The sequence below is a fragment of the Meleagris gallopavo genome, chromosome 4 (assembly GCF_000146605.3).
Source record: "Meleagris gallopavo isolate NT-WF06-2002-E0010 breed Aviagen turkey brand Nicholas breeding stock chromosome 4, Turkey_5.1, whole genome shotgun sequence".
Taxonomy (NCBI): Eukaryota; Metazoa; Chordata; class Aves; order Galliformes; family Phasianidae; genus Meleagris; species Meleagris gallopavo.
In genome coordinates, this window is record NC_015014.2 from 32,733,815 (window position 1) to 32,741,743 (window position 7,929).

The following is a 7,929-nucleotide window of genomic DNA, read 5'->3' on the forward strand; positions in this document are numbered from 1 at the left end:
TGTGTGTGTGATTTTTTTCCCCAATTTTTTCAACGCCCGCCCGGCTGCCACCCCACAGCCCGCAGACACGGAGCCCGCTCCTAAGACTGACGTTCATTCTGATGCTAATCTCTCACCGGCTCCCTGCGGGGAGCCCGAGCATCCCCATTCCGACGTTTCCTCTCCGCCCCAGCCACGTGGGTGTATCTCTAGATACATACAAATCATGGCGCAAGAGCATCTTCTTTGGCAGCTCCTTTCCGAGTCCCCACAGCTCTGTATTAACTAGATATGTTAAACAACAGGCGCCTATATGCGGTAAAACAAGCTTCAGCATTTAAGATAAACTCTAAAGGACATGTGTTTTCCTAGGATTGAATAGACATAAGAAAATATTTAACCGTCCTACAAAAATGTCAACAAGGTATGAGAAGTACGCACCTAATAAAAGAGATAGAGGATACAATAAAAAGGGGCCCTAAATCAAAGAGCAGGTCCGCAGCAGCAGCAAACACTCGCACTGATGAAGGAGGGCGGCCCGACCGGGCTTTGCTGCTCATCCTGCAGCACTGCTAGCAACCTAACGCCTCTCACCCTTGTTTTCCTCTCTGTCCCTTTGAGTGTATGTGGGACACATCGTGCTGTGGCCTGGCATCGCGGCCGCAAAACTGAGCTGCAGGGAGCTCAGGGTATGCTTCTTCCACCTCCATCAGCCTTTAAATAATAATAAAAAAAAAAGAACCGCAGAGCAAACATTATCTATTGTTAATTACCTGTAAAGTAGGGCTTTAGCCACTTCCCCAGTTTCTAAGAGCTCTGAAGTGAAACCTGAAAGAAGCCACCCATTGTTTTCAATTGTGCAAGAGCCAGGAGCAAATAGGGCTCAAATTGCAGCTCTGAAAGGCAACAGGAAATTGGCATCCCGGTAATCTGCTCCCGACTATTCATAGTAACAAAGGCTACATTCCTCCTAAAATATTCACCATTAGAAACCCAAGGCTTATCTGTTTAGTAAGGCCCACAGAATAAATCTGTGGAAATAAAGGTTTTTAATTAGAAGGCCATAGGATATGGCTCTAGCTTCCAGCCCCGCGAGCACCGTGTCGGATTTAGAGCCCTGCCTCGTTTCCCACATCTCCAGACACCCGACGATCAGGATCACTGCCATTTCCAAATATTAACAAACCCCAAACTGACAAACATGGAGCTGTTCGTACTGCACAGCACGCTCTACCAAGGGCACTTACAGTTTGTCCCCGTGCTATTATCACATACCTTTCCACACGGGAGCATTATCACTTCCACATCAGTGCAGTCAGAGGCACACACCTACGCAGCCTGTAGCACGTTACAACATCCGATTTATAAATACTCTCCAGAAAGTGCTACAATGGCAGATGCTGACTGCCTTCCCCATCCATTCGTTCGTTCATTCAGCTTTCTGTACAGAAGAGTGACTTTACAGTGGAACACCACACTGCAGACGGGAGAGCTGCTGCCTCACAGCACGGCTCTGTGCAGCCCTCTCATCTCGGGCTTCCCCGCAGCAAAGGGAAATGCTTTCCTCGGAGGTTTTTTGTCATTCCTTATGAAAAGAATGCGTTTTCAGTACAAGCTCAAAATGCTCTGAGCTACTTGGTAAAGAGATATTGCAATTTTTGCCACCCGAACAGATAAAGTTGTCCCCAGCCAAGTACATTAGAGTTGTCAGCAGGCAGAGCAAACCGGATTAGCGATTACAGGGGATGCTATCTGCACCTGGCAGCAGTGATGTGATGAATGAGAGAGGAATCGCCACATGAGCTCTCCAATATACGGCAAGAGATGGAAAGGGGAAAGCAAGCCTACAAACTCAAAAACTCAAGATTGGAACAATTCACACAAAAAGGTATACGAGACTCCAGGAGGACTTCATTTATGTCCACCACTTGCTCCTGCAGAGATCCTTTGACCGATTATTACAGCAGATGTGGTGCATTTCCAACTGTAACAGTGTTTTCTTACGTAGCTCTGCAGGTTAGTAAACCTAAGCACAGACACTAGATGCTGTCCAATTTTGTCACAGTTCATATCTGGATCTGAACTTTGAACCAAAATGAAAACCTGAGATCCAGCTGTGCTGTATTTCCCACTCTGGCTAACCAGGATCATCATCACTGTGATTTTAAGAGAGACAGATCTTGCAGAAACATATTACAGCAGTGAGTGCCCAGTAGCAGAGGGGTAGGTGACTCACACAACAATGGCTTTTTTTCATTCAGAAGAGCTTTGCCTGCGTTGTAGAATAATGAACAGGCATACAATTCTCTGAAAAGAGGAGGTGTGATACAGGACACAATAGGAAATGGATTTGGATAGGAAATAGATTTTGCTGAAAACGGATTTTGAGCAGGGGCAGCTGGGAAAGCCTTGATGTTAAAAACAAGGTACCATGCTATCTACCAAAATTCAGATAGTGGAAAAAAGCCACAGCACCTCCTCCTTTGTCCTTTGCAAGTGGCTTATTCATTTTCATCTTTAAGTGTTCTGCTCAGAGCATGTAGATCCAAAAGCATCTCACCGAACACTATCAGTAAGAAATAGCGCTGTTGAGAGGATCTTTCCCGGGCCAGACAACATCAATGTTTTTTCCTGTTTAAAAAGAAGAATCCCCATATTGTCAGAAGGGCTGTCAGATGGTCTGAATCCTGAAGTTTTCTCCAGAAGATGCACAATTTCTTTCAAGTCTGTTAAAGAGTTAATCAACCAGCTAATTTCAGCATATGCTTGGAATATTCCAGCATCTTTTCCCGTTACCCTGACAGATCAACTAGGAACATGTTAATACTGATAAATCTTAGTCATTTATAATACAGCATTTCATGTAAACCAACCTAATTAATACCATTAGCACAAAATAGAAAAAAAAAAAAGAAAAAAAAGAAAAAGAAAAAAAGAGAAAAAAGCACCAGGATGAAGCCCATTCGGTACTGGCTGCTGGGCACTAGCTACTAGTGGCTGTACGCTGTCCTCAAGCGAACATAGGAGGTGGTGTAAATCTGTTGACTTCATTCAGAAGCAATATTCTGTGTTACCAAAGCAGCCATACTACGGTCATGGCCTCGAAGGGTCAGGCAGGATGTGAGCTCCATTGTTTTCCCTATTGCACAAACACAATGTTCGGCCCTTTGGGGTAGAGCCCCTGTCAAACATTTGTGCTTTTTGACAATGTGTTCTGTAGGATATTTGTTTTCAGAGTTGTAGTGCTGTACACGTATACAAAGACAGCACAAGAGAGGCATGCTTACCACTACACCTTTCTCCAGTGATTAGACAAACGTATGATTCTTCAAAAAATGAGCAGTTCACAATAATTATGTTTTCATGCTGAAGATCACTAGCTTTGTAATACACGTAACAATGTCATTCTCCTGGGATAGCACACTCTTTCCTTTGACAATATGGTCTTAGGTTTTATTCCAAATGCATGTGTGTATCAAGAGCTTTGACAGTTCCTGGCATTCAGTTTGGCTGGGTTTCACCCCTCCATACTTAAACCTAGTAAGAGTATGTGTGGTTTACAGGAAATCTGACCCATATTTGTATTTACTAATAAGTAAATGAGGAAGTTTCTCATCTGAAGATACCTACACCTGGAGAAGCAAGAGTGGCAACTGCAAGTGTTACACCAGGAAAAATAACAACATTGTATCTCTTGGTCATAAATATAAACTGAGTAATACATGTCACTCTGGGAATAAAGCTAGGCTAACAGGCTACCTACTAAATAGGCTACTCCTATCAGTGAAAAAGGTGAGAAATCGTTGCAGCTAGGAAGGAAAACTACTTCTGATCCGCCCAGAAAGCAACTTGACAAATGCTAACCAGGACACCCGCGCCACCCACACACTTTATAAGGCTGGTAAATCCAACTGTGTGATATGTGAACAGAATTGTATCCCACGTTTCTTGAAGCACCACTGTGAGTGTGCTCAAGCTGGAAGAAAGCCAACAGTTCTCCAGGATTCCTTAGCATCTTGAGGTAATTTTAGCAGAACAAGAATCACAAAAGTATCAGTGAGCCTTGAACATTCCTTCAGGACAAAATAAATAAATAAATAAGTAAAAAATCTCTTACTTCATATAAGTCCATTAAAACATTTCATATAGCCATTTAAATCCCTCTTAACAGATTCGTTTTATCACAGAGAGAGGAGCTAATCCTCTCCCACCTGTCTTTATGATACGGAACCATAAACAAGAGCAAGTACTTTTCATTTGTTAAGCATTAACCTCCTCCCGGATAACACTATCATGCACACTAGAATTAGTGTAATGAAGCCCAACACACGAACTCTCAAATTTTGACCCTAACAATATATTCTTGCAGCAAAGAACACGGAAACTTAACATGCTTCCCGAACACCTCTTACCACAGTTTTTGAGGTGCTAAGCAAACAGAGACCTGAATCCCAGCCTGCAGAAGATTCCCTTTTTCCTTCCTCGCAGACTTTACGTGAGAAATTTCAGCACTCTGCTGCATACAACCAGATGGCCAGCTTGTTCAAATCCATCAGTGACCTATACAATTAGGTTAGTAGGTCAGCTGAACTTCTTGCCTAATTACACATGTCCAATCCTTTTACACACCAAGTGCCTTTTTTTTTTTTCCTCCAAAATAAAAGCAATCTGAAAATGGTTAAGAAATCATTATCATTTACGTTGTAACAGCAACTGGACCTCTGACAGTCTGACCTGTGGGAAGTAACCTGAGCAACTCACTGACAAACTCTGAAGAACTCAGTCTGCCAGTCATCAAAATTCCCATTAACATTTGGCAAGTCTGTTCAGCTCCTTACATGACACTGTATCTCTGGGTGGACATTCCAGTTACTGTATTGTAGGAAGAAGAACTGACCATAATGACCCACCACTTTGAGCAAATTCAAAATAGCTTCTGTCTCTCCATGTCCTGGAGGCTTACTTTGTGCATCTGTCAGCTTGCTTAACCCCACCACCCCCAGAAAGACATCCACTTGCTCTCACGTGATCCTAATAGGTTCTACATCACAAAAATCTGCCCGAGAGGACACATCCACTTCCATACATTAAGGCAATCATCCTGAGTTCTGAAGGACCCAAGAATAAACTCAAATATAGAGGTACATCAAATACAAAAGATATAGCATCTACAACAATCTGTTACTTCCATTGCCTCAACACAGCCTTCTCTAGGGTCACAGCACTTAGAGTAACAATCAAGACATACAGTGAACAGTTATCTTCTGAATCTGCACAGGTCAAATGTTCCTCCTAAGAAACTGCAAATCCTCACTTCAGGTACTTGGCTGGAAATGAGGGAGGCAGAGGCCAACAATGTACACTTCTTTCCTTGAAGAGGAAGAACCAGCACTATTCTAAGCAAGCTTACTCAACGCAGAGCTGGATTGTATCCAGTTATGGAAATGTATTTGGCTCAGTATTTTTGATGGTCAATATATAGTCTTAAAAACAGTCTTATTTGACCAATGGTGACTTTGACAAGGATTTCATTGTCTCTTGAGGGCTGTTTGCAGCTGCCACTGTTGGAGAAGTATCAGTGATAGGAAGTAGTTCAAAGTGAGTCACTTACTCCTCAGAACATTCTTCTCTTGGCTTTGGTTCATCTCAAGAAGAACAAATCTTGGAAAGCAGATTAATATGCACACTGCCATCCCACCAGCTTCCTCGCCTGTAAGTTCTGTCACTTTTACATGCAGTATTACCAACTGCATTCTACAAAGCAAATGGTGTCTTAGATGCATTGATATTACAATTTCACTGTATACCTTGCAGAAATCATACAAGCCATTCAATAAAGAACAACTTCCAGTCAGCTCAGACAACACTGGATCGAGTTTGATGGAGTTAGCTACAAAAGCCAGCTTACTCAAATCATCAGCGTACTGGGAGTTACAACAGCTTGAGTATGACAATTCAAAGCAGCAAGACTTCAAAACGCAGAGACACATTTGTCAGATTATTACCATGCTCCTTAAGTGGAGTTTCTCTAGAAACACTTACTCGGAATACCCTGTGCAATTACATCCCTTTAATAAACTTTTCACTTTAAAAGAATTGCGAGGTTAGCCTTGACCCACATGGACAGAAGAAAGAGTGAATGGGGAAACCTCTTAATGAAAAGCGTTTTTGTTGAATACGTGTTAAATGGCCACAAACAGCCGTGACACTTGGGTCACCCTTAAGAGCCTTTAATTTAAAGACAAGGTAGACTCAGTTGACATTGGGAAAACTATTGGAAAAGAGCCAAGCAAGCCACACACATACGTACATTCGCATATGCACACACAACCTTCAAAGCTAGCAAACTGCAGAAACACAAATGTTGTTTTATATCCTGCCTCTTGGTTTTTATTTAGATTTGAGCTTAATAGGTTCATTGCTTCAACTGACATACAATTTAGCCAGCCAAGAAGTTCCATTATAGGAAAATTTAAAGTACTTTTACATGTTAATTTGGAATTCTTTAAAGAAAAAAAAAAAGAGAAAGAAAAACCCTTGAAGTTATGGTTTCCTCCTTCACAAATATATGTCCAAATGCTGTTAAGTGAACAGGGCCTACACCTCCTGGCACTGTTAAGCACAATGCATACATCCAATTGCAAAACCTTGCTTGACAAATAGTTAGCAAGCTTAAAATTAGGTAAACTAAACTAGAGCACAGACTAGTGGTTTTGAAGTAACAACAGGAAGTTACCTGCTACCTGATATCACACTAGGAAGGAAAAATAAAAATCAAGAACCCAGAATATGCACGAGTAGCTCACAACTTCTTGTTGTAACAAAAGAACTCAAGAGCCATTTTCATTAATTAATATATTTTCTGCATTATAGTTAACATATGTACTTTCTTCGTGTCATCCTTATTTCGTTAAGTATTGATATTTTGTTATATTCAGACATGAGTACATTTTCAAAGTCTTTTTGCAATAAATATCATAAAATAATAGAGATTCACATAATAAATATTCTTTACAATAAAAAAAGTTTTAACAGACTTTTGTCTTAAAAATAGTTGGGATTCAACTTTGTGTTTTATACATAAAATATACAAAAAAGGACCACAATTTGTGGCTAAGGCAATAAAACAGGGAACAGAATAAAATTATAAAGTACAGAGCAGAGCTAAATCCACTAAACCAAAGGATCACGAGAAACATTAAAGATTCGAGAACATTTAGGTGACTCAATGACACCTGAAGGCTGTCTGGATACATGAACACCACCAACTTTAATATCAGCATGATATTGATGGACTAAAACAACAGGAGGAGAAGGGTGGAGTGAGCAATATCCTTCAAACATTTGACAGCAAGAGAAAAAACAAGTACAGTTGCAGCCATAATGTCTCCAATGTGAAGATCTACAAAAACCAAAGTTGTGTTAAGAAAGAATTAAAAACAAAGCAATAGGAACAATTGGCTAACTCTCAGGACTGAGAATATTGCAAAAGTCAAAAAAGGAGGAAAACAAACCAACCAGAAAGCAGGCTGCTTACTGAAGAATCAGGCCTTTCGTTTGGTAAAGCCTTACATCCCTCTCCGGAAAGAACACAGACAAGAAGTTATTTCACAATCCAGCTCACTCATGAGAGTTATTCCTTGGAGGTACCCAAGGGGGTCAGAGGAAAAAAAAAAATAAATTGCTGAGAATGAAAAACATCTTTGGGAAGATATTCAGAGCAAGAAGCTGAAAGAGCCAAATTAGCTCTCACTGTCTCTTTCAGGAGTGGTTCAGTTACAGACTCAGAAGACCCTGCCAAAGTGGGTGGCAGATGCAGATACCAAGTCCACACTTACCAAAGAGCAGCAAATGACTATACGTAAAACACTCCACACTCAGTTGACTCAATTAGAGGAGAAGAACAAAGATTCAAAGGGAATAACTTGTGTATTTGAAGGAGGGGGGGGG